The 27,896-nt window shown below is 47.7% G+C and overlaps 1 pseudogene across 1 annotated transcript in view; it reads left to right on the forward strand.

Moving 5' to 3' along the window:
- The window catches only part of LOC125527628 (diphosphomevalonate decarboxylase MVD1, peroxisomal-like), a 42,922-nt pseudogene extending 16,266 nt beyond the window's left edge, over nucleotides 1-26,656 (forward strand). The window contains exons 4-12 of the transcript XR_015599410.1: nucleotides 22,860-23,073; nucleotides 23,850-23,913; nucleotides 24,090-24,153; nucleotides 24,248-24,328; nucleotides 24,501-24,587; nucleotides 24,846-25,003; nucleotides 25,087-25,135; nucleotides 26,207-26,328; nucleotides 26,422-26,656. The product of XR_015599410.1 is annotated as a diphosphomevalonate decarboxylase MVD1, peroxisomal-like (transcript). The remainder of the gene's footprint in view (nucleotides 1-22,859; nucleotides 23,074-23,849; nucleotides 23,914-24,089; nucleotides 24,154-24,247; nucleotides 24,329-24,500; nucleotides 24,588-24,845; nucleotides 25,004-25,086; nucleotides 25,136-26,206; nucleotides 26,329-26,421) is intronic.
- The last annotated feature ends 1,240 nt before the right edge of the window (nucleotides 26,657-27,896 follow it).

A 27,896-nucleotide genomic window follows, 5' to 3' on the forward strand; every position in this document is an offset into this window, starting at 1 on the left:
GCCGGGGTTCATTTCGGGCTGCTGCGTAACTAGTACGAATTAAGAACAAACCTACTCTATACAATAAAGAAATTACGGCATAGTAACTTAGAATAAACCTACACTATACAATAAAGGGTTTAAGGTATATTACATCCACTGGGCATCAAAGTTCGCCACCAGTGATCATAAAGCACAACGAAGAAGCAGATTACAAAAACTGGGCACCATTGCAGCGTAACAAAATAATACTGAATCGAGACCACTTCCAAGACAGTTCAAGAAAGGTTATCCTTGCGGGGAACTGCTGCGCAAGCTGCTGAGCAAGGCTGTGAGACCGGCCTAGCATGTCGGTCATAGCTTCCAGGTGTAGCTATTTAGCGATGAGGTTCTCATTGGTGTTCTCCGCAATCTTTCTTAGAGATAGGACTTCAAGTCGAAATTGAGTTGCAAAATGCCTTTTTGCTAGAACTTGGGACTGAAGAAGTCGAACTGATTTAGAAAACGAATTTTGTGAGCTTGTCTGACTGTTAGTCTCAAGTAACTTGAACACTGCATCAAGACAAGACTTTGGGGTTGTCTCGCTATCTTCAAGATGTTTTGCCTTCTTTGCTGCAATATATGTTGGGTTTGTCTCACAGCCTTCAGCAGACTTGTGCATGCCATCAGGCATATCACCCTGAAACAAAGCAGAGAGATGACAGGTTTTCCACGTGTATAAACAAAGATGATAACTGTTCTGTCAATTCTATCCAATTTCAATTTAGAAAATAAAGAGTATGTTCAAAATATCAATAGCATAATTTGGCATTGTTCATAATGCGGGGAGCTTCACCACACTACTAGATTACCATGTCAACATAACAAGCATAGATGAAGGGCAAAGAAAATCATTATATCTATTTTGGATAATGTGCATGGCATGTTGTTCATATCATCAGCCACATCAGTAAGATAAAATAGGAGATGATAAGGTGCAAACGTGGGCTGCTTCACCACACACTGGATTGTAGATCCACAAAAACAAGCATACATATAGGGAGTATTAAGTAATGTGCATGGTATGAATAAGGAATTTCGTTTTACAAGTAAAACATACAACATATGGTTCTTACGAACATGCATTTTGGTAGAAACAGCAAACTAAACATCAGTAAACGATAGGGAGTATGAGCAAATTAAATAGCAGTTGAGGATAAAGGCTTTAGAAGGACTGACTTACATTAACAGTGAACACCGGATTTATAATGCCCTTCTCCATGTCAAGGGAAGGATAACTCAAGAATTGCAGCATAGAATCTTCTTCATAAGCATTGCCTGTACTCTACATTTTGTAGAGAGTAATTATAGATATGATTGTCGTGAGGGCTGCCATGGATTTCGGCTTTTCCTGTCCCAGGTGCCGGGCCAGCCACTCGTCGCGGATGTTATGCTTGAAGGCTGCTAGGGCCTCTGCGTCCGGACGGTCAACTATCTGGTTTTTCTTTGTTAGGAACCGTGTCTAGAATTGTCTGGACGATTCCTCTGGCTGCTGAATTATGTGGCTTAAGTCGTCGGCATCCGGCGGTCGCACGTAAGTGCCCTGGAAGTTGTCGAGGAATGCGGCTTCCAGGTCCTCCCAAGAACCGATTGAGTCTGTTGGCAAGCTGTTAAGCCAATGCCGGGCCGGTCCTTTAAGTTTGAGCGGGAGGTATTTGATGGCGTGTAGATCATCGCCGCGTGCCATGTGGATGTGAAGGAGATAATCCTCGATCCATACCGCCGGATCTGTTGTGCCATCGTATGATTCGATGTTTACGGGTTTGAAACCCTCTGGGATTTTATAATCCATTACTTCATTCGTGAAGCATAGCGGGTGTGCGGCGCCTCTGTACTGGGCTATATCACGACGCAGCTCGGAAGAGCTATGTCTGTTGTGTTCGGACCGACCGGATTTGTTTTATCCGGAGTGAAGATCATTGTCAGATGCCGTAGGGCGCCTGCGCGATTCGTAGATCGATCTTGTTTGTCTTGCCTTATCCTCCAGTATGTCTCACAGGTCGGGTGCATTTTCCCGTGCCTTAGTTGAGTGGCGTCGGGGCATGGCTTGGGTGGAGGGCCGAGAGGCCTCTCTGTCGCGGCCGCGAGGTGGCCGGTCTGCCATGTCATGCGCTGGTGATGTAGGTGCTTCCTCCTCTGATCGGGGTAGCATCCTGCGCTTCGGGTAACTCTTGGAGGGGCGTTCGAGTTCTTATTCTTCGGCCGCAAGGACTTCAGTCCATCTGTCAGCTAGCAAATCTTGGGCAGCTCTAAGCTCTTGCTGCTTTTTCTTGAGGCTGCTGGTTGTGGCTAAAAGCCTGCGTTTAAAACGCTCTTGTTCGGCGGGGTCTGATGGTATGACGAATTTGTCGTCCTCGAGGCTTGCCTCGTCTTCGGAGGGAGGCGTATAGTTATCATCCTCGACCTCTCGGTCTGCCTCTCTCTCATGAGGGCTGGCTTCTCCATCTTCCTGTGCCGAATCTTGCTGAGGTGGGTGTTCTTCGGCGCTATCCGGGGTAGTTTTATCTCCCGTGCCGGAATCACCGTTTTTGCTTTGGCGGGATTTAGAGCGGCGCCGCTGACGCCGGCGCTTTGGCTGTTTCTTGGGGGCATCATCCCCCACTGTTCCATCTCCATCTCCATCTTTTGGAGTATCCACCATATATATGTCATATGACGAGGTGGCCTTCCAGCGCCCTACAGGTGCTGGTTCCTGTTCGTCTCCTACATCGTCGTCCATGCCGTCGCTGTCTTCGGAGCTGAAGTCAAGCATGTCGGTTAGATCGTCGACACTGGCTACGAAGTGGGTGGTGGGTGGGTTTTGAATTTCCTTATCATCCGTATCCCACCCTCGTTGACCGTAGTCCGGCCAGGGCTCTCCTGATAAAGAGAGAGACTTAAGAGAATTCAGGATGTCGCCAAAAGGCGAGTGCTGAAAGATGTCCGCGGCGGTGAACTCCATTATCGGCGCCCAATCGGATTCGATCGACAGGGGCGTGGGGGGCTCGGAGTTCGGAGAGGAATCCGGCTCCTCGGAGTCACGGGCCATGCGGAGTGTAGGGCTGGAGTTCAGCTCGATTGCCTCTGAGATCGCAGCCCCTGAGGCAGCGTCCAACCGCTGTTCCTCGATCGGCGCAGTAGGCTCCGAATCAATGGTTGAAACCGATGCGTGTGCGGCCTCCAAGGCGCTGTTCGGCGGCAAAGCTATATCATGCCCATCGAGACAGTGCGGCGCGCTTGGCTGTGGCTCGAATCCGTCGAAGATCAAGTCCCCGTGGATGTCAGCCGTGTAGTTTAGGCTACCAAACCTGACCTGATGGCCAGGGGCTTAGCTACCGATCTGCTCAAGGTGGCCAAGCGAATTGGCCCGCAGAGCGAAGCCGCCAAAGACGAAGATCTGTCCGAGGAGCAAAGTCTCACCCTGGACCTCATCGTTGTTGATGATCAAAGGAGCCATCGGGCCTAAAGGCGACGACACAGAGGAACTCTCAACGAAAGCACCAATGTCGGTGTGAAAACCGGCGGATCTCGGGTAGGGGGTCCCGAACTGTGCGTCAAGGCCGGATGGTAACAGGAGACAAGGGACATGATGTTTTTACCCAGGTTCGGGCCCTCTCGATGGAGGTAATACCCTACTCCTGCTTGATTAATATTGATGATATGGGTAGTACAAGAGTAGATCTACCACGAGATCAAGGAGGCTAAACCCTAGAAGCTAGCCTATGGTATGATTGTTGTGTATGGAGTTGATTGCCTACGGACTACAACCCTCTGGTTTATATAGACACCGGATAGGGTCAGGGTTACATAGAGTCGGTTACAATGGTAGGAGATCTTGAATATCCGCATCGCCAAGCTTGCCTTCCACGCCAAGGAAAGTCCCATCCGGACACGGGATGAAGTCTTCAATCTTGTATCTTCATAGTCCAGGAGTCCGGCTGAAGGTATAGTCCGGCTACCCGAACACCCCCTAATCCAGGACTCCCTCAGTAGCCCCTGAACCAGGCTTCAATGACGACGAGTCCGGCGCGCAAATTGTCTTCGGCATTGCAAGGCGGGTTCCTCCTCCAAATTCTTCATAAAAGTTTGTAACCACCAAGAGTAGTGTCCGACTCTGCAAAATAAGCTTCCACGTATTGCCATAGAGAGAATAATATTAACACAAATCTAATCTGCTGACGTATTCCGCAGCGTGACATCACACTACGGCGAAGCCTTTATTAAAATCGTTTTCACTTCTCCACCTCAGTGTGTTTTGCGAGGCGGTTTCCTTGGCACGTCTTGTCAAAGCAGAGATCGTGTCCCCTTTGTTTACGGGATTCTCGTTAATACAGACGTGGGTAACCCAACCGCGCCACTTATCACGGTGCTTGGGAGGCAGCGAGTTTACTAGGCTGGTGGGGACGCATAGTCGCATCCACCCATATAAGGGGATAAGGATCCACCTTTTTACCGACGCCTTCTTCCTCCTTTGCCTATCCATCTTCTGCGCACCCGAGCTCCAGCGCCCGAGCCTGCACTTCCTACCTCAACCCTCTCCAACAATGTCCGGAGCGGGAGGCAAGTGGATGGTCTCCTCCGTCACGGAGGGCCATGTCAAAAGGTTAAGGAAGGCCGGATACTTGTCCAAAGACATCGCGCACCGACTTCCTAAGGAGGGGCAGCTTCTCCCCACCCCAAGGCCCCATGAGAGGGTAGTATTTCTCCCCCACTTCCTCCACGGACTGGGTTTTCCACTCCACCCATTTGTCCGGGGGCTCATGTTCTACTACGGCCTGGATTTCCATGATCTGGCTCCGAACTTCATCCTCAACATCTCGGCGTTTATCGTCGTGTGCGAGGCTTTTCTCCGGGTCCGCCCCCATTTCGGCCTCTGGCTCAAGACCTTCAACGTAAAGCCCAAGGTGGTGCGCGGCAGCCAGGCGGAGTGCGGAGGCGCCATGGCGGGCAAGATGGCCAACGTCCTATGGCTCGAGGGTTCCTTCGTGGAGACCCTGAAGGGGTGGCAATCGTGGTGGTTTTACATCACCGAGCCGCGCGATCCGAAATGGATCGCAACCCCCGAGTTCTGATCTGGACCCCCCACGCGGCTTATGTCCTGGAAAGAGACGGGTCTGTCGTGGGGCGACGAAAAAGAAGTGACCGGATTGCAGACATGCATCTAGTCCCTGGTGAGCAAGCCGATCAAGCTTGTCAATGTAGTCCAGGTCATGCTCGTCCGCTGGATCCTCCCGTGTCAACAACGGGACTTTACTCTGTGGGAGTTCGACCCGGCGCAGCACCAAACCCTTAACAGGCTCTTCGACACGACATATGAAGACGTCTGGAAGGTGCTAACCAAAGGCGCCGAGGCTCCCACATTCCCTTCCGAGGACCGCGGATACAGCTCGCATTGGCACGCTAGCGAGGTAAGCTATTTTTACCTTTTACAGGATGTTAAGTTTTTTCATAGTTTGACTCTATGCGGGATCTAAGCTCCCTCACCTTTGACAAGCTTGGCGGGCGAAGTCCGGATCGATTAACTGTCCGGCTCCCTTGCCCGAAGATCCAGCCCTTGCTCTCCTAGTGAAGCTGCTGGTTCCGGCGCCTTATGTGGTGCCGGAGAAGAAGGACAAGAAGAAGAAGGCCACGGGGACTCGAAAGAGTGCCCGTAATGTGATGGTGTCGGACTCGTCATCCGACGAGTCCGAGACGCTCTCCTCCCGTGAGAACGAGGAGGAGGAAGAAGAAAACTCTCCCCCTCCAGCAGGGGGAGGAAAGAAAAGGAAGGCCGCCCCAACGGGGGAGACCGAAGGGTCCAGGAAGAGGAAGACCCCTCCGCCGAACTACTCCCCCGACGCTGAAGAGGACGAAGAGGAGTGGCCAGATAGAGCCAAGCGTCCGGCGAAATCGTAAGTATTCGGATATCAAAGTAACTCATGACGTTCCTTTGTTGCACAGCTTTCCCTAATGTCGAATCATAATTATGCAGCCCGCCCCGGGCCGAACTCAACGAGTCGTCGAGCGGCTCCCTGGATTCATCGGACATGAACTCAGTTCCGCCCGCTGTCTCCCCCCGCACTGTGGACGATGCCAAAGTGGCGTCGCAACAAGCTCCAGGGCAGGAGGAGGTGGTCCTGGAGGAGCCGCAAGGCGACCTCCCGGACCCCAGGAGTAAAGGGGACAAGACCCCCCAGGGCTCCAAGTCCGGCTTTGAGCCGGACACCGCGCCGGAATCTTCAACAGTTCCGGACCGCGGTAGGCGAACTCCTTCCAAGAGGAGCAAGCCTTCTGAGCCGGCAGCCTCCGTCCAACTGGAGGTGCCAGACAATCTGCTAGAGGTGCTTGACGGCGCCTCCATCGACGAGGAGCACCGTACTATTATGAGTACGGTGATCCAGAAGGTTCAGTCCGCCAAGAGCGGGCTGAGTGAAGCTTGCACTAGCCTTTTAACAAGATTCGAGGTAAGTAAAAAATATGTAAGAATATAACCGTATAGACAGTAGCCCCTGATGCTCTGTTTGGCGTTCAAAAGAAAAGCCGAATAGAGGATCTATTAAATTTCACAGGAGTCTAACAACAAAGAGTCAATATGCGTATCCAGGCTTCGCTGCTAGCCACCGCCGCACTGACTGCGGAGGTGGGTGCCCTGAAACAGGGACTCGAGCGGGCCGAGCAAGAGCTCGGCCTTGCCAAGCGGCAGAGCAAGGAGAAAGAAGGTAAGAAATACCTTAAAGAAAAAAATGCCTATAGGAAGGCGCAATTGCAAAAAATGACAGGAGTATACTGCTTATTGTAGGGGCCACAACTGAGGTGGCGACCCTCAAGCAGGCGCTGTTCGAGGCCGAGAAGAAAGTGGCCACGGAGCGCGCCGAGCGGGAGAAATTTGAGGCGCAGGTCGGCGGGGTGTGGCAAGAGCTTCAGGTTCTCATGCAAAAACATGAGAGTTTGGAGCTTGACTCGAAGACGCGAGCGTCCGAGCTTGCTGCGGCCCTTAAAACTGCCAAATCTCCCCAGGCCAAAGCCCAGAAGGCCCTCCAGGAATTGGATGCGGTGAAAAAGATAGCGGCGGGTAAGGCATTCTATATGCAAAGCAGACATATAAAAGTAAAATACTTGTTACTTACCCGAATCCGGAGCACTCCAGGGGCATTCACAGATCTTCCCCGCAGCGTATCCGATGCCGCCGCATTCTACCGAGCCAAGGAAGGCAGCTTGACGGAGAAGGTGTTCTGGTCTCAGTACGCTGAGGCCGGACACCCTGTGCCCTTGAGCGACCAGCTGAAGCAGCTAGTCGAGCTCCACAAGGCGGCCGAATAGGCCATGAAGGGCTTCATAGTTCAGCTGTGGCCCGGAGAGGCCCTTCCTGGGAGCTATTCCGGGCTGGTGCGGCGGCTGGTGGGGGCCTGTCCGAGGCTTGAGGTCATCAAGCGCTCTGTCTGCATCGAAGGTTCCCGACGGGCCCTTGCCCGTGCAAAGGTGCACTGGGGTAAGCTGGACGGTGAGAAGCTTGTGAAGGACAGGCCGCCGCCGGGGAAGGAGCATCGCAAGCCTGAGAACTACTACAAGGATGTTCTTGCAGGTGCCCGCCTTGTGGCGGATGAATGTACCAAGGATGTGATATTTGAATGAACTCGCTCGTGTTTATCCCGTGCACTGAAAACTTGTTCATATGCGCTAAGCAATGCTTATTGAATTTAAAATATTACTTTCTGTGCGGCCGTTTATCAAAAAATTGAGAGATGGCCAGTCGTCGGCTTCTGCCCCCATGCCACTAGTGCTGGGGTGTTCGGGATAAACCTGAGCGCTCTTTTTCCCATAGTTGGGTCCTTTGAGGGAGGCGCTCAGCACAACGAACCAGGCAATCGGACTATAATGCTTGAACACTCTCACTTAGCCATAGAACTCTATAATTTTAAATTTCGGAGAAGCCCCTAGTTCGGAAGACCGAGTTCGGGGCGCTATCCATGCCTTCGCCGGACAAAGCCAGCTCCTCGCTCGAAGAGGCATAAGCCTTTAGGGACTCGAAAAACCTCTCGAACAGCGACCGGTCTCTCGCCACATCATGACAGTCAGTTTTAGCTTTCTCCACTGAGGTGCTTAACCCAGCTCAACCGGGGCACAATCGTAGTGGTTCTCCTAGTGCTACCTTAGCCGATAGAGCGGAACGTAAGGCACCAAAACATAGGAGCCGGGCAAACCCAACTATTGACCCAAATCATGATTCGGAGCCGATGCATATAGTGCTATAAGTTCGGGGTGCCGTACTTGTGAAAGTGTACGGGCTTCTCGCACCATATTGAGGGGTACTGAATCCCCTGGCGTGTTTGCCGTACCATGGTGTACGGGTGCAACATGTCATTTGATAAACATATATATGAAAAGAAAATAATGCAAAAAATAGACAAGAAGCTAAGCATTGTTTATAGAGAGGCTATTTATCAAAGTCGAACGATACAAATAGTGCGGTAAGCAAAAGATATTGGACTATTCAGTATGTCCTGACCAGGGGCAGGCCACGGAATTGTATTTAAAACAGGTATACCGCTCGTAACAGAGACCACCTGGGAGTTCCATAATGCGGCATGGCTTGTCTGCCTCCCTGGATCTTGCATCGTTTGTGCGGCAGTTGAATTGCCGAACAGGTCGTCCGAAGTGTGGAGTCCTGAAAGTAAGAAAAAATTAAAAAAAGAATCCGACAGCCCCTAGTACGCTTTAAGCCGTATTTTGGGCGTGCCGTTATTGTGCCCCTTCCCCTGTGCCCATGGTATTTCAAGGGCGTAGTTATGTACGCGAGGTACTGGTTTCGCTATGTCGCGAAAGCTGGGGTTGGGTCCGCATTGCTACGCTTGCTCACAGTGTGCCAGGCGGTCCTGCTATGGGTTACTCCGGGCGCGCTTGGCAGTGTCTGGCTTTTTAATGGCCGGACTGGAGAATTGCCTGAGAAGGCTACTTTGTACCTCCACTGCGAGAGCCGCCGTATGCTCCTCCATACGGAGGGAGCGTTCGGTGTTTTCGTTGACCGTAATTACTCCTCGAGGGCCTGGCATCTTGAGCTTGAGATATGCGTAGTGCGGTACCACATAGAACTTTGCGAATGCGGTTCGTCCGAGCAGGGCGTGATAGCCACTGCGAAACGGGACTATATCGAAGATTAACTCTTCGCTTCGAAAATTGTTCGGGGATCCGAAGACCACGTCAAGTGTTACTGAGCCTGTACAGTTGGCTTCTACACCTGGTATAACGCCTTTAAAGGTCATTCTTGTGGGCTTAATCCTTGAGGGATCTATGCCCATTTTCCGCACTATATCCTGGTAAAGCAGGTTCAGGCTACTGCCGCCGTCCATGCGGACTATTGTGAGATGAAATCCGTCGATGATTGGGTCGAGAACCAATGCGGCGAAGCCGCCATGACGGATGCTAGTGGGATGGTCCCTTCGATCAAAAGTGATCGGGCAGGAGGACCATGGGTTGAACTTTGGGGCGACTGGCTCCATCGCGTATACGTCCCGTAGCGCACGCTTCCGCTCCCGCTTGGGAATGTGGGTTGCGTATATCATGTTCACCGTCCGCACTTGTGGGGGAAAGCCCTTATGTCCATTGTTGTTCGGCGGCTTGGGCTCCTCGTCGTCGCTATGCAGCCCCTTGTCTCTGTTTTTGGCCCTTAACTTGCCTGCCTGCTTGAACACCCAACAATCCTTGTTAGTGTGATTGGCTGGCCTTTCGGGGGTGCCATGTATCTGGCACAAGCGATCGAGTATTCGGTCCAAACTGGACGGGCGCTGAGTATTCTTTTTGAATGCCTTTTTCCGCTGACCGGATTTATAGCCTTTGAATCCGGCATTAACTGCCGTGTCTTCATTGCTGTCGCTGTTAACGCGGCGTTTTTGCTTATTCCGACGTGTCCTGCCACTTTTGTCCTTGGTATCCGAATTACCAGGGTTCTTTGATAAATTGTTACTGCGAGCCAGCCAGCTGTCTTCTCCCGCGCAAAAGCGGGTCATGAGTGTCGTGAGGGCTGCCATGGATTTCCGCTTTTCCTGTCCCAGGTGCCGGGCAAGCCACACATCGCGGATGTTATGCTTGAAGGCTGCTAGGGCCTCTGTGTCCGGACAGTCGACTATCTGGTTTTTCTTTGTTAGGAACCGTGTCCAGAGTTGTCTGGCCGATTCCTCTGGCTGCTGAATTATGTGGCTTAAGTCGTCGGCATCCAGCGGTCGCACGTAAGTGCCCTGGAAGTTGTCGAGGAATGCGGCTTCCAGGTCCTCCCAAGAACCGATTGAGTCTATTGGCAAGCTGTTAAGCCAATGCCGGGCCGGTCCTTTAAGTTTGAGCGGGAGGTATTTGATGGCGTGTAGATCATCGCCGCGTGCCATGTGGATGTGAAGGAGATAATCCTCGATCCATACCGCCGGATCTGTTGTGCCATCGTATGATTCGATGTTTACGGGTTTGAAACCCTCTGGGATTTTATGATCCATTACTTCATTCGTGAAGCATAGCGGGTGTGCGGCACCTCTGTACTAGGCTATATCACGACACAGCTCGGAAGAGCTATGTCTATTGTGTTCGGCCTAGCCGGATTTGTTTTATCCGGAGTGAAGATCATTGTCACATGTTGTAGGGCGCCTGCGCGATCCGTAGATCGATCTTGTTTGTCTTGCCTTATCCTCCAGTATGTCTCACAGGTCAGGCGCATTTTCCCGTGCCTTAGTTGAGTGGCGTCGGGGCATGGCTTGGGTGGAGGGCCGAGAGGCCTCTCTGTCGCGGCCGCGAGGTGGCCGGTCTGCCATGTCATGCGCTAGTGATGTAGGTGCTTCCTCCTCTGATCGGGGTAGCGGCTTGCTCTTCGGGTAACTCTTGGAGGGGCGTTCGAGTTCATACTCTTCGGCCGCAAGGACTTCAGTCCATCTGTCAGCTAGAAAATCTTGGGCAGCTCTAAGCTGTTGCTGCTTTTTCTTGAGGCTGCTGGCCGTGGCTAAAAGCCTGCGTTTAAAACGCTCTTGTTCGGCGGGGTCTGATGGTATGACGAATTCGTCGTCCTCGAGGCTTGCCTCATCTTCGGAGGGAGGCGTATAGTTATCATCCTCGACCTCTCGGTCTGCCTCTCTCTCATGAGGGCTGGCTTCTCCATCTTCCTGTGCCGAATCTTGCTGAGGTGGGTGTTCTTCGGCGCTATCCGGGGTAGTTTTATCTCCCGTGCCGGAATCACCGTTTTTGCTTTGGCGGGATTTAGAGCGGCGCCGCTGACGCCGGCGCTTTGGCTGTTTCTTGGGGGCATCATCCCCCACTGTTCCATCGCCGTCTCCATCTTTTGGAGTATGCACCATATATATGTCATATGACGAGGTGGCCTTCCAGCGCCCTATAGGTGCTGGTTCCTGTTCGTCTCCTACATCATTGTTCATGCCGTCGATGTCTTCGGAGCTGAAGGCAAGCATGTCGGTTAGATCGTCGACAGTGGCTACGAAGTGGGTGGTGGGTGGGTTTTGAATTTCCTTATCATCCGTATCCCACCCTCGCTGACCGTAGTCCGGCCAGGGCTCTCCTGATAAAGAGAGAGACTTAAGAGAATTCAGGATGTCGCCAAAAGGCGAGTGCTGAAAGATGTCCGCGGCGGTGAACTCCATTATCGGCGCCCAATCGGATTCGATCGGCAGGGGCGCGGGGGGCTCGGAGTTCGGAGAGGAATCCGGCTCCTCGGAGTAACGGGCCATGCGGAGTGCAGGGCTGGAGTTCGGCTCGATTTCCTCTGAGATCGCAGCCCCTGAGGCAGCGTCCAACCGCTGTTCCTCGATCGGCGCAGTAGGCTCCGAATCAATGGTCAAAATCGATGCGTGTGCGGCCTCCAAGGCGCTGTTCGGCGGCAGAGCTATGTCATGTCCATCGAGACAGTGCGGCGCGCTTGGCTGTGGCTCGAATCCGTCGAAGATCAAGTCCCCGTGGATGTCAACCGTGTAGTTTAGGCTACCAAACATGACCTGATGGCCAGGGGCGTAGCTATCGATCTGCTCAAGGTGGCCAAGCGAATTGGCCTGCAGAGCGAAGCCGCCGAAGACGAAGATCTGTCCGGGGAGCAAAGTCTCACCCTGGAACGCATCGTTGTTGATGATCAAAGGAGCCATCGGGCCTAAAGGCGACGACACAGAGGAACTCTCAATGAAAGCACCAATGTCAGTGTCAAAACCGGCGGATCTCGGGTAGGGGGTCCCGATCTATGCGTCAAGGCCGGATGGTAACAGGAGACAAGGGACACGATGTTTTTACCCAGGTTCGGGCCCTCTCGATGGAGGTAATACCCTACTCCTGCTTGATTAATATTGATGATATGGGTAGTACAAGAGTAGATCTACCACGAGATCAAGGAGGCTAAACCCTAGAAGCTAGCCTATGGTATGATTGTTGTGTATGGAGTTGATTGCCTACGGACTACAACCCTCCGGTTTATATAGACACCGGATAGGGTCAGGGTTACACAGAGTCGGTTACAATGGTAGGAGATCTTGAATCTCCGCATTGCCAAGCTTGCCTTCCACGCCAAGGAAAGTCCCATCCGGACACGGGACAATGTCTTCAATCTTGTATCTTCATAGTCCAGGAGTCCGGCTAAAGGTATAGTCCGGCTACCCGAACACCCCCTAATCCAGGACTCCCTCAGTGGGCGAGGGAGATAAGATGCAGAATGCTACAAAATGAACCAATCCCTCTTCCCATAATACAAGAGTGTTTTGAACACTGGTGTACTGTACAAAACGTTCTTATATTATGGGACGGAGGGAGTAGCTGTTAATGTAAGTACAGTGATAGACCACGTTCAGTCCTTACAAGAGGACTCCAGAGCTAAACATCTTTAAAAGCATTGGGTTGATTCTAAATTTACGTAAGAGTCCATACGGATCTTATAATGTCCACCAAATGGACGATTACGAGGCTAACATGTATAGTGATGCTACATAATCAAACAGCTATGAAAGTAAGTATGGTCATACAGGGCAAGAGGTACTCACAACAGCAATGGAGTGTGCAGTATAGTTGTGAGATTCTATGGTCCCTTGAGAACGAATGTTCTTCTGCTAACAGTTTTCGTACAAGTGAGACATTAAGGCAAATGCCGAAATGTAGTTCAAATTGTGATGTGATATCATAGACAGTACCTTACGCTGCAGCCGAGACCAATGTGTAACAAGATTATTCCAGTCACCGTCGGATAAATGTAGCACCGAAGACTTTACAGAAATTTCGTTCAGAGCCTTGCCATTGAAGTGCGCTTGCCTCAGGTAGGAACGATACTTCATCAACGAGTGCTTGAAAAGCGCAACCAACCCTTGCTCGTCATCACAATCCAGTTTGCGCCTCACCTATTTAAAAGAATGAAATCTTGTGTGTTCTGTCAGCAGAAACATATGCAGTAATGACCATGAATAACATTAGTACATTACTTACGCGTAAGTTGCGGAGGAAGACTGGAAATTGTTCCGTGTCTGTGGTATAATCTTTCCATGAAGGTAAGATGCACACAAAGTTCCTGACAACAACATAAACTTCGTCTTCTAAACTGGGAAGAAATGGAACAGGGGTCCTATTTGCTGCAATTGGGGCTCTCTCTGGTTCAAAAAGGGATTTGACAACTGGATTTGCTGTACTCTTTGCTGGAATGGGGGTTTTGCATCGTACAGCTGGTGCTATGTCAACTGGCATAATCATATTGTTTGCTGCAGTTGGGGTCTGCTAAGTTGGGGCATCAGAAATGACCAGTGTAGTAGGGCTAGAGTCTGCTAGAGTTGGGGTATTTTGTGGGTCAGGTGATATTGCAACTACACCTAATGGGCTATTTGATTTATCAGGTGCCACTACCTTTTCCAAATACTTTGCTTGTGCTCTTTCACGATCAGCAATCGCCCTCTTCCTTTTGAATGTCTGATACGCAAGAACATCATTCGAATGGATAAATATGGTATGATGACAGATGGAATATGTATTGAAAATGGATAGGCAGGGCGTATTCACATACACGATGTGTAAACTAAGCTAATGGCAGTTCAACAAAGTAGAAGCAATGCAAAGCATCAGTTGCAAGATATGTGCGAGCAATGTAACCTTGGAAAGTTAGAGCAAGTACCTTGATGGGTGAATAAGATAGAGCATCTTCCTCTGACTCCCCCACTAGGGAGCTACATTGACTTAGGTCTCCCTCTAGCTCAGAATCACTGTTAGGATCATATTCTGAGCATGAATCTGTAGGTGGAGAGTGTTTGCATTGCATCCAGACTTGATTTCAGTCCCTTAATGCCAAGTTTGACAGCCATGGCATTGTTCTGCTTTATTCTTTTCATGCGCGCAAGCTCATAATCATTATGATGCTGTTCAGAATCTGAGATTCATGAAAACATAAAAAGTAGTCAGATTATCTATGGAATGCATTGCGGTTTCAACTCGAAGAGTGTCTCCCTATAAACCCCTGCATATGCAAAGTTCACCTCCCCAACCGTGCTGACCAGACCACACACAGAGATACACACCTGAGCGGCGAACATGCATTTTCGAAACTAATTTAGGAACATTTAGCTGACCAATTAAACAACTCTGTTTCAATAATATCAGATTCGTATTTGCACAACTAAGCTTGTTTAGCTTGATGGGTGGAGCAGTGTTATTATGACACGAAGCACGTATTCTGATCGTATAGTGATCATAAAAGGGGGAAACTCTAAGAATATATTTTTTAGCAAAAGAGGGTTTCCCCTCTGATTTCTATTAAAGAAACCACCACGGAACCAACATGGTCAATTAAACCCTAAGCATGATCAATTAAACCGTATTATGGCTGTGCCATGGCAGATTTGAAGCTGCAAACCGGAGAAATGATATTTAGCATCCATTGTTTGCTTCGAACTAAGAACTAAATTCTAAGAGCTGAAAAGAAAGTAGAGTAACCAAGTTAAGATCTATTTTCTGGTTGAGATCAAAAAGTTGAGGAGATATGAAGTACCACCTCTCTTGCGGCGCCGTGTAGGCATCGGGGGTGCGATGCTGTCGGTGGCATTGAAGCAGACCTGTGACGGTAGACGGGTGCATCGGGGATAAGTCCCGTTGCGGTGGAATAGAAGGTCGTGTGAGCGGCCCCGACAAAGAGGACGACGACGCCGATGAAGCGAGAGGACGCGATGCAAGGCTATTGGTCCGTCGCCGTGGATGAGAAACGTCCATCTCTAGCAGTGGACGACGCGGTCTTGGTAGGCGCTCCGGCATGGTGGAGGACGGTGGCGATGGATGTGGTGGAGGATGGCGGCGATGGATGGGGCGGCGGACGGAGGCTGGTGTAGGAATGGGGTGTTCTAGTGCGGACGGTGTATGAATGGGAAAATGGAGGGAGAGGTACGGGGAACCATGTTTTTGGGACGCGCATGTCTGAAATATGGGAAAGTTACAAACTTATCCCCCGTTTCAAATTTGGACGTCTCATCGGTTGGGGATAGGACGGTAATCTCACATCTCCCAAATATTTGCCGGTAACTATTTCGGGCGAGGAGAGGGTGTTTTGCCGCCCACGGTTGGCGCCCACGGTGTATGAACGGGGCTGACAGGTAGGGCGGTTGTGTCACGTCTAATGGAAGTTACACATCTGCCCCTATTTAAAATATTAGCCTACATTTATTTCGGACGAGGAGAGTTTGTTTTGCCGCCCAGGGTTGGCGCCCACCGTGTATGAATGGGGAATGGAGGGAGAAACAGAGGTCTTTCGGACGAGCTTGAATCAAATGAGTTTTGCCGCCCATGTTTGACGCCCACCGTGTCGGAATGGGCTCAGAGGCGGTCGTGTCACGTCTAATTGAAGTTACTAACCTACCCCTATTTAGAGAAGTGGAAATCGGGCCGATGGATTGTCCGTGTAATGGGTAGACAGTAATTTCCATCTCCCAAACACTTGGCTTCGGGCAGCCGATGTGGGAGTGGACATTTTGCTGTTTCTTTGAATTTTGGGACAATAAGCATCCACATTTACCCTGGCAACTAAATTCGAATCCATTTTGTATTCCTATATGAATCTTTATAAATCATTCTATGTGTTTTTATATATCTTCAAAAGGATGACAAAGATGTATTCCACTGTCATATATGAATATGGTTTACAAATGCCGATACTCAAATTCAGAAACTAGAATCCAGTTTGAGGTGAATTCGAATATTTGGAACACTTCATGTCCAACTCAAATGTCACATGCAACATAATGTTTACTCCCATTTAGATATGTACACAAGCGATGTATCAAGATTCAAATAGCGAGTCAATCAACCAAGAATGTACGAAACTAACAGACATATAAACACTTATAGAGTATATGGATCAATAATATCAACTAACATACATAAGACAGGCCACTGTACTTTTTTTTGGCTACAACAGCATCCTTTTTTTAGCCAGCATCTTGGCCCTTTCCGATGCGTGCCACATATGGTCCATCTATACTACTATTGCTGAATGCACATTCAGCCCGATTGGCATATTTGTAGGTCTGGCACATCAATCCAAATGAAATGTCTCCGAGTCTTATCAATTAATACAGACTTGTGCTCAAATAAAATTACAAACAAAAAAACAATTATTACATGATCTCTAAAACAAATGGTTTGATTGATTACATGAACAGACAACACAAAGGTTATTCAACTATGGAATGAACATTTCACCTATGATTTACCAAGTAGGAATTTAATTTCCTTTTTTCCTTCAGGACCTTACCAATCTGGTCAGTCTCAGCTTGCTTCGTTTTGAAATCCACCAAATATTTAATGGTTGTCTTGAGTACTGCTTGTGATTGTGCTGTTTGCTTCCTCAACATGTCAACTTCATCTCTAAGTGCAGAAGCAGAATCTCTTTCTACCACTAGTTTAGCCTCTAGAGCATCAACAGTTGGCAAGTCATAATGCACGATTGGGCCGGTACCACTACTGTGGGATGATGCAACGTCCATGGGGACCTTGCTCTTTGATCTTGGGCTAACCTGTTTTACCATTAAAGTTCCGATTGGATTCAGAAAAGTTGAAGTTAGCAAAACATCTCAACTGGGAGTTATAACAGCAAACTAGTTAAACAAACAAGGAATTAAAGAGTTTCAATTGGATGCTGAAAAGTAGTTATTAACATCATTGTAACCCGCTGTTGCAGCAGCAAAGCAGTTAAACAAACAAGTAGATATTTAAGTTAAGGCAAACAGGTAATTCTTAACAGTAAGTATCAAACACATAGATAGGCGCAGTCTACAATATGATTAACAGGCTGTGCCATTATGTAATCAGTAGCAATCTAAATTAAGCCAAGCAACGTAATTGAACAATTTTGCAATAAGTGGCAAACTAAAATTCCGAGAAGCAGGTAACTGAACTTATGCTAGTTCTTTGTACAGGCACACTGCAACTTCTTTTTCGCTTACAAGGTTGTACGAAGGAGTCCATGGCATCAATTGCTTGGATATGCAGTCCCAATACTTCTTTCTTCCCACACTGCATGGGTAAGTCGAATGGTTAATCTGGTAAGATGGTGCGTCCTTGATATGTTATATGAGGACGTGTAGTCAGACTACTTGTAGCCAAACACATCACACTGGCTTTTACTGTATATTCATGCGATTACTTTTGGCATATCGAGTTCTAAGCAATCTACAATAGGATGAAAAGACTAGCATCCTGCACATTATTGGCGAACTCAGTTCATGGAAACAAGCAATTCAACCATTTTGTTGGTAAATCAAAAGCGCCACTGGAATATTTTTCACTATCCAATCATACACGCAAAAAGGGGCGACGCCACCATAGGGGCTTGGTATGGGCGGCTGCCTCAGGTGGCTAGAAAGTGTGCACCTAGTTTGAGTCGCCCAGGTTGGCCCACGCTAGTTTTTGTTCGTCCCAACGCATGAGCAGGCAATGTAAAAAATGAAGAAAAATGTTTCAATTTGGATGGGCCAATAACATAAGTTTAAGGCAGGCCCTATAGCAGGCTCGCGGCCCAAACGAGCGCCTCCCATATCGATCGACAGCAGGAAAAATCCCAATTCATTCGCTCCAGCCTCCAGTCTGGTTCGCTCCTAACCTAGCCGCCGCTGGACAGACTGACACAACACTTCCTTGCGCCCTCGTTGGAGGACGGTCACCGGCTTCAAGCGAACGGAAGGACAAGAAGATGAAGATCCAACCTTGGGTGTAGCCTGCGTGGGAGGTAGCAGCGGCATCGAGCTTGCGCAAACGGACAGTCGCTAATTGCAAGAGTAGCATGCGCAACAAGCAGGTACATCACATCCCTGATTATATCTAATTCAACTCTTCAATTTTTGGCCAATAGTTAAACCTGATGGTGTTGTAAAACTGCCTGTATGTAGGAAATCTATGAGAAAATGAAACCAATTTCTACTTATTTTATAACTCCCCCAATCAATACTGAACTGACTGAATCTGATGTATCTAATCAAGTTTCCGGTGCAAACATACAAGCTCATGTTGTTCTTGAGCCTGAAGTGTCTAATGAACATACTGCTAATGAAGGATTTGATGCAAACATTTTACATGCTCCTGGTGATGAACATATAGTGTCTAATGAGGGATCTAATGCAAGCATTTTGCAAGCTCGTTGAAGGATTTAGTGTCTAATGATGATCTACTATGTTGAGAGAGACAGAGATTTGCAGGCATTGATGACAAGCAAATTATAGTGCATTTTCATAGCCTGAGGAAACGTCGAGGCCATCTACCAGAAAGTCCCCGTATCATGACAACATAGCATAAATACTTTTCTAATCTGTTGTTTGAAACTATTGGCATACTTGTGTAGGATAGATATATTGATATGCAGTTTGCTCACTGGTTATACGTGCAATTACACTTCGATATTTTCAGCCAGAGAACGAATAATTCAAGCAGGTACAGACCATGTTTGTAGTCCTTGTACACCATGTTGCATTTTGTGTTTTTTGGTGCTTGCATCATTTAGTGTTTATAATCTGAACTACTTTGGATCATTAGCTGGTTTTCAAAGTGCATGTAGCTTCACATTTCTCAAGTTATGTTGATTTCTGGAGTGCAAGTGCCTTCGTATTTTTTAAGTTAAATGTTCGCCCCTGGTAACTTTAATTCGTGGATCAGCCACTACACACAAATCATACATGAATGCCAGTACGAATTAAATGAAATGCAGGGACTTACGCTAGCTCGTTGTACAGGCTCACTGCAGCTCTGCTTGCGCTTGGGATGTTCCATGTACAAGTCCATGTTACCACTTGCTTGGAGTGCAGGCCTTGTGCTCCTTGCACCCCCCCTCTGCATTTTTGACACGGCGAATGGTTGATCAAATAAGAGGAATTGACCTTGATGTTGTACCGGAGGACAGATACTTACAAGGTTATATGGGTGTGCAGGATGTGTACCAGATCCTGTAGCGCCGTCATGCTTCACTAAAATATGGATTTGCTTGTTTCAGATGATATCTCCAGAAGAAATAAGAGTTAAGGTCAGAGTTGCATAGGCATGTAAGCTAAGAGAGCAGTGAAAGGATATCCAAACATTGTCGGAATAGTGCACAAGGGAGTGATGTATGGATACCTAGTTCGGGCCGGCGTTTGGGCATGCTCGCCTAGCTAGAGTGCGGGTCACTTCAGAGCCGTTGAGGGTGATGCACTGGCGTTGGCTGGCCACACACAGATGCAGATCTTGAGTGGCAGCGGAGCGCTACGATGCAGTGGACGAGACCGTTGGTGAAGCCCCAAAAGCCTCGGGGGGCAGAGGTGCGACCATGTGCTCGGTGAAGTAGCCCCGGTGAGCTGGGAGACGGCATCGGTGAAGCGCACCTGATGCGGTGGAACTCAGTGTCTGTGAGGCACGTCGGTTGCGGCGGCCGACGTTGTCGGTGGACCACCTGGTGCGGTGGAGGAGGGCATAGATGAGGTAGCTCCGGTGCGGTGGTGAAGCACGACCGTCGTCTTCGTCGTCGTCATCCGGCACAGAGGTGGGGAATGGTGGGGAAAGAGACGAGACGAGGGGCGATTCGAGGGTTGGCGGCGAATTAGGGATTTGAGCAATCTGGGCGCGGAAGGGGACGGTGGAGAAGAGAGATTTTGCAGGGCTAGAATTGGAGCCGCCAGATATTTCAATCCGAAACGTGGAAGCGCGAACTTATATTGTCGTCGTCCTTTTTTTGGGGGGGGTGGGTGGCTGGGTGCTATGCGTTCGTCCGACACACGCGACCACCCCGACAGGACTATGCTTCGGTGCCTTAAGGCACCTGCCTTTCTGTCCATGACATATGGGCCCAACAGGTCGCTGGCCCACATGTCAGTGACCCAAAGGCAGTTGCCTTTAAGGCACCGAAGCAACGTCCACCCCGACACGACCCTGGTTTGCCTGGTGCGCCTACATTTGAGAATGCAAACGAATCTTCTTTCATTTGCAAACGAATCTGTATGTATTACCATGCCCGTGTTTTCCTTGCAATAATTAGTCATTCGAAACGAGATACTCCATCCGTTCACTTTTGTAAGTCATTTCAAACAACTTAAAATGAACTGTTTTGCACATTGTCTGAAATGTCTTCAAGGTCTTATAAAAGTGAACAGAGGGAGTACTATAAATTAATTAATGAGGAGTTATTTAAAAAAAATCAAAATGGTACCCACGCTAACGTGGATTAGAGTGTGTCTCACATAATTAGTTATTTGAATTAGAGTGTGTGTCACGTAGTTAGTTATTTGAATTAGAGTGTGTGTCACGTAGCAATCTCCAATTCTAACATGGATTTCGCATTTCACTGTATCCATGCTACTTTTTTTAATACAAATTCATATGTATATGATGAACACCATGGTAGTGAGAAAACTTTTGGATGCATTCAAACGTATGACCTACAAAATAGCACAACAAACTGAGTCAATGTCAACTTTTCGAAACTTAGTATGGCACGAATTCGAAATAATTACCTGTATGCCTGGTCCTCGGTTCAAATCTTACAATGTACACCGAATTGAAACATTGATATTAAGTCTCGTACTATGTACATTAAAATGTTGTTTTTAGCCCCCCCCCCCCCGCACAAACGCTACATACTTCCTGTATCGGTCAATCTTCCTCTCCTAACCACCTTAGGAAGCTATCGGTTTCCAACACACGTTCATTCTTTCTCTCCATGTTTCGATCTCTAAGTCTCTCAACTACACAACCCCTTTTCCCACTCTGTTACCAAATGTATTTACCTCACACACCCGCCATTGCACCCCATGCCAAGCTCTCTCTCCTCTCCCCCCTCTCCCTCTCACCCTCTCGCGCTAAATACGTGCATTGCCTATCTAGCCCCCAACCTCTCATGCATGCGCACGCACGCACGTTGTATATCTAGGTCACTCCCTCGAGACCGTCTCACTCTTTCTTCCGCACGGCGGGCCACACTCGCTCAATCTCGCTCTCTTTATCCGAGTCTCGTTTAACCTCGTTTTCTTTCACACACAAATGATATATCTCCCTGTTCGGGCCTTGATCGCCACACTCTATACTCTCTCACGCAGATTGTCTATCTAGGTCAGTCCATCCAAGCCGCCACCACTCTTTCGACCTCATGGTGGGCCACGCTCACTCAATCTCTCTCTCTCTCTCTCTCTCTCTCTCCGTATGTCTCGATTGACCTCGCTCTTTCTCGGACAAAAACGATATATCACCATGTTTGAGCCCAATTCAACCTATTCACATTGTATACTCTCTCACACACATCGTCTATCTAGGTCACTCTCTCCAACCCGTCTCACTCTTTCGATCGCACGACGACCCTATGTGATCGGTTGACCTTGCTTCCTCCCACGCACAAAATATATCTACACGTCTGTGACCGGATCATCTCTCAAGCTCTATCTTACAGCCCTCACCCTTGCCAAAAAGCTCAATCGGACAATATCTCTCTAGAGCATATATATTTGTTCAATGAATGTCGGACCACACTCACTTTGTCTCTCTATCTATATATCTCTCGATTGACCTCGCTTTCTCACACCGTATCTTCCACGCGTTGAAGCTACTACCTCTCCATCCCTCGCAAAGCCGGAGCTATTTACATTGCGAGGGGCACTCCAACCTTGGATTAATTTGTGTAGGCATTTATTCCGGTCGGTTTAGATTATATTTTCGTAGCATTGGCCCACAACTACTCAAAACACCGTTGCAACCCACGCAACTGGCCTAGTTGATTTCCCTCTGGCTCGGTCATCGCTCTCTCGCACGTCCTTTCTCGCCTTCAACGTCGCACCATGGTATTATTAAAAAAACTATGTTGTTATCTTTAATTATTATAAATAAGCTACAAAACTACACACAGATAGTCCACTTGGAATGGAACAAATTTTGACCCACAAATTAAAGTGGTACAAACTACACACCGAGGGGCCCACATGTCATGAAACAAATTTGGACCCATATACAAATTAAAAAATAAAGGACGAGGATCGAACATGCGACCGGGCCTTCAAGCCGCACGTCAAGAGTAGGCAACATACGTAGAATAGCAATGTTTGTTGTACCCCCTTTGTTCACATAATGTTTTTATATTACCACACCCTAATTAATGGATAACATGTAATATTATTTTTAGTACTATTCGCCTTCACTTACTGGTGGGTTCCATGTGTGCTCTCTCTCTCTCCTCCCCTTCTGCGTTTAGATGCACGGGCAAACAGGAAGAACTCGCGAGCGATGTTGCCGATGACCATATCTGGACGCGTTCACAAGTCATGACACCAGTTTCACGTACTAGCAGCACTAAATCAGGTCTTTAACTGGATGTGGTGTAACGCAATTGCAAGAAAAAGAAAAAAAATATTGTCTGCTTGGATGACAGCGTGATCTAATCGTCCGTTTGGTGTGGAATCGAGCAGGAGATTGCGTTGTCGGGCGGGAGGTTCCAGAACTGCCCGAGGGAGATCCGTAAGCGGGCTCGTGACGTCGAGGACGAGAAAAAGGGGATCAAGATCAAGAAAGAGGACTGGGAGAAGTTGCACGTCCACATAGCGTCGTACAACAACTTCCCGACCGCCGCCGGTTTAGCCTCTTCAGCTGATGGCTTTGCTTGTCTTGGTAAGTCTCCTGGTTCTGATGCCATGGCTATTTGTCAGAAAAACAGATGTGTGACTAAAACTGTGGATATTTCGGGTTAGACTTGGATTTCATTTTGTTTTCTGCTCTTCTGGACCCACCTCGGTTGTGTTTAGTAGCAGAGGGGGTGTATTTCTTATTCTCTTATAGAATTGTTCTCTTGCTGATGCAATCTGCAAACATTTGTTGTTGAGGGTGATACAAGAATTTCTGCTACAAGTGGACTGTTATCCTAGCAAAAGCTGTTGCTCTTACCTTTCGAATACACCTCTGTGTGCTATTCATGATAATAGGACAATATTATGGTTTTCTAACTGTCACCTAAAATTGTCCTGGATCCTGCTATTAAGGTTGTCCAACTTATCTGCAGTTTGTTCTTTATTATCTGGTTGTATAGAGGCAAAAAATAAAATAAAATAAAATAAGACGTAGAAGCTATGTTTAGTCCTGGCCTGCTGGTTAATCTTTGCAATAAATATTCTAGCCTTGCAAAAAAAATGGCTGGTCTTACCAAGTTCCATGATAGTGCTAATCTGGTCCTGAGTGTTGTTTTGCCCTGATTGAGTACCACTGCTCAGCATGCTTGCTTTCTACAAATATTGATTACTTTATTCATAGCTTGGAAGGTTGATAACGCTATCCAACACAAAATGATTGTCCACTACTACTTTTATTTTTTGCTCATAAACATACCAAGCAAGGTCTTGCTTTCATACCAATATTACAGCACAAATTAGTAATTTGAATACTGTTTGTAGTTTTCACCCTTGGAAAGCTAATGAATGTGAATGAAGATTATGGAGAACTTTCTTCAATAGCAAGGTCTGTACTCTATACTGATACATTATGTAGCAACACTCTGTTTGTGCTCTATCCTGTTTGTGATGTTTGCTTGATGATATAGAAACAGTTTTACTTCATTTTACTAAATAATAAGCTAGTGTACTTATGTCCCCTCTTTACTTATACTTCTCTCGGGCTGACAAATTTCAATGCAGGCAGGGGTCTGGAAGTGCATGCCGCAGTATATATGGTGGATTTGTGAAATGGTGTATGGGGAAAGTAAGTTATCTCTTGGTTAAGGCAGAGAAGCTGAATTGGTTAAAATGCATGTTTTTCTATTGTAAAACGATTGAGTTTGACTCTATACTTGTAGAATGATGATGGAAGTGACAGTATGGCAGTACAGCTTGTTGACGAGTCGCATTGGGATGATCTTGTTATAATCATAGCAGTGGTATGTCAATGTGATCTCTGTTGTATAACATGATCTATTTCATTTAACTTATCATTGGATATTGCTCATCGAGTCATGGTTCCATTAACACCAATCCTTAACTACATAGTGACACCGATTTACCATTTTTATCCCAACATCTTTTTCTTATTATGATGCTTTGTGGAATTAGGTCAGTTCAAAGCAGAAGGAAACCAGTAGCACCAGTGGGATGCGGGACACTGTTGAAACAAGCCCCCTCTTGCAGTACAGGGCCCAGGTGATTGCATTTTCATCTTTAACTTGTTTTTGGCACATATTGTACAATTTTTTTACGAATAATCGAGGGAACAAAATCATGAAGCTGCAATTCTGATTCTGAATTGTAGTTTTATCCCTCCTCTTGTGTGGACCCTCAAGTTTTGTGGTTTCATTTTTTTATCAAGTCTGTTAGCAGTTATACTGATCTATCTCTTTAGCTGCAGCTTACTGTTTCTTGCTCTCACTGTGCACTGCACTACTTTTTCTTGTATTCCAGACTGTAGTGCCAGGTCGCATATTGAAAATGGAAGAGGCCATCAAGAAACGTGATTTTGAATCCTTTGCCAGGTTAACTTGTGCAGATAGCAACCAGTTTCATGCTGTATGTTTGGACACGAGTCCTCCCATCTTCTACATGAATGATACGTCACACAGGTAGTTTTTTAGCAGTCCTGATTTTGTGGTTCTGTTAGTACTGAAATCCCAGAGTTGAGGATCGCTCTTTCAACCAACTGCAGGATAATTAGCCTTGTGGAGAAGTGGAACCACTCAGAAGGAACCCCACAGGTATATTCTTTTCCTGTTTAACACTTGCTACCTTGTTTTCCATTCTTCTGAACTGCATCGGTGCTGCATATAGGGATCTAAAATAAGGTTGGTTAAGCTTTGTTATGACATGCCAGTACAATAAGTTTTTACTGCACTTGATAAAACATATTTAACTAGCATCACATGATGAAGTAATTTTACTTAATTTAAAAGAGCAACAAAATTATTGCCATCTTTCTGAAAAAGATCCCGGAAATACGAGTTTATGCTTATGCTTTATGCTTCCAATCCTTTGGTTTTTAGGGGCTGTTTGGATGGCAGCTCCAAGCTGCCCTTCCAAAATTTTGGTCGTTGACCACAGGTTGGGCCAGCGTTTGGATCGCAGCCAACTTTTTGGCCAGCCGTTATGATTCCGCACTAGCGTGCGGGCGAGTTCCAGGCGTCTGTTTCCTTCGCCAAAACCGTCGTTTCGGTCGGGCTGGTGTGGGCTGAATCCGAACAGCCCCTTAGGGAACATATAGTCCAGTTTGAAGAGTTCATCATGAAAACATAGTACTGCTAGTATTGGTTTCTGGAGCAGTCAATTTTTTGAATACTTCTATTATTTGTACTGGGTATGATATGTATTAAATAGCATCTAAAAGTTTGAAATTCTAATGGGATGCAGAAGTATCTTGGTATACTACTGTCATCAAAGAGAAAAAAAATTAGTGCAATCTTGCAGTATTACTTCTTCGTCTGTTTGTGGTGTCTGGCATGCCGTTCACCTAAACTGCAAATAAATTACACTGGTACGTGGTATTGATCTCATATTCAAACTAACTTGCCATTAGGTTTATTAAATAACTTCTAAAGTTTGAATTTGAAAAGAGAATGCATACAAAATATCTTAGTTTATTGCCTTCATCAAAAGATAAAACTGCATTGCAATCTTGGTGATATTGTTTCTTCTGTATGTGTTGTCTGGTATGCACTTCACCTAGACTGCAAATAATTGGTACCGGAGTGGATGGTGCGATTGATCCGATAATGAAACCAACGTTTGTGTGAAGACTTCTAAATTTGGCATTTGATCTCTTGTAATTGCAGGTTGCCTACACATTTGATGCTGGGCCTAACGCTGTCCTAATAGCACGAAACCGCAAAACGGCCACCCTTCTCCTTCAGAGGCTCTTATACTGCTTCCCTCCACAAGAAAATGATTTGGACAGGTGTGTTTGATATTATCAAGAATAAACCCAGCATTTGTTTGTTCCTGGGTATTCCACAAATATGTATACATCTGACAAACATGACCATGATAGCTATATGGTTGGCGATAAATCAATCCTAAGTGACGCCGGAGTGCAGTCCGTAGCTGACATCGACGCCCTTCCACAGCCACCAGAGATGAAGACACCAAACCAAAAATTCAAGTGCGATGTTAGCTACTTCAGCTGCAGCAGGCCTGGGGCTGCCCAAAAGTTCTTACCGACGAGAGCCACACATTGATTGATTCAGCCACGGGGCTTGCAAAAGGAGTGTAATTTTGGATGAAGATGACTGGTTTGATACTCTAGGTTATGTAACATTGGTTCGTGTGTTGAGATCATCTCTACTCCTAATGGAGCAGTTGGTAGTCTCCGCCGGTCAATTTTCGTCCCATCACTTTCGTCCGGTTTTTTTCGTAGGTTAACCTTGGTAGATATTTTTCGTCCTCGATCCCACCTTACGGTTCCAAAAAAAACCAACCAAAACCAACTGAGCCCCGTCCCACGAAACAAAACCAGAGGAATGAGGCCCCCTCGACTCCTCTCTCGATCTGTTTCCTAGGGACTGAACGCCACCGCCGCCGCCGATCCCATCTTCCCCGGCGACATGCCTCGCCGGCTGCCTCCTCTCCCCCATCCATGCCGGCGACCTCCCTCTACCCGCCCTCTCCGTCAACCCGTCTCTCCAGCAGCTCGGGCAAAACCCTAGCCTACCCGATGCCATGGCGACCTAGCAGGCAGGCGCGAGGAGCCCTGCCCAGCCATGGTGACACCGCCGGTGGCCTCCTCCTCCCCCTCACCTTCTCTCCCTCTCCCAATGGAGGGAAGGGAATGGAAGGGATCCGGCGGCAAGGGAAGGCAGCGCCCAGATCCGCAGCCGAACCGGCGGGCCGCCATACCTCGAGGTCGTCCATGGAGGTCCGAACGTGATACAGGCTTGAGGCCACGCTAACAAGATAGGTACGTCGCCGCGCCCTCGACATATTCCCACTCCCGTGCACGTATGGTCAATCATGTATCGCTTATCTTGCCCCATACGGCCTTGGCAAATCTCAATGCTTGCTTGCTAAGGTGCGTGTGTGGACGTTGCCGGTTGCTGCTGCTGTGAACGTGTGCTTGGTGTGCCCCTGTTGTTTTGTGTTCTCACCACCACATCCACGACAAATAAAATTTCTTAGTTTTCTTAGGATCATGTGTGCCATGATCTTCATGCCTGGCAGGGTTTACATGACGCCTGTGGACAATAGGATTTTGATATCCAGTTAAACTATCATATGGTTGTGCATATGCACTATCTATTAAATTGACAATCCTTGTTTTTCAGGTTCAGGTTCGATATGTTCAGGGCTGAAGTACGCTCCTGAGTTAAAGAAAGACCTTGAGAAACTCTTAGTGTGTTTTTGTCGGTACTACTCCAATACTTTGGTGTGGGGTTGCATAGTACTCCAATAATTTAGTGTGGGGTAGTAAAAAATGTATTCGTGGTGGGAAAGCATCAGTGGTTCGTATTTGCAGAATAGGGAAATCAA

Source organism: Triticum urartu, chromosome 3A, assembly GCF_056163025.1.
Source record: "Triticum urartu cultivar PI428250 chromosome 3A, HENAU_Tu73, whole genome shotgun sequence".
Taxonomy (NCBI): domain Eukaryota; kingdom Viridiplantae; phylum Streptophyta; class Magnoliopsida; order Poales; family Poaceae; genus Triticum; species Triticum urartu.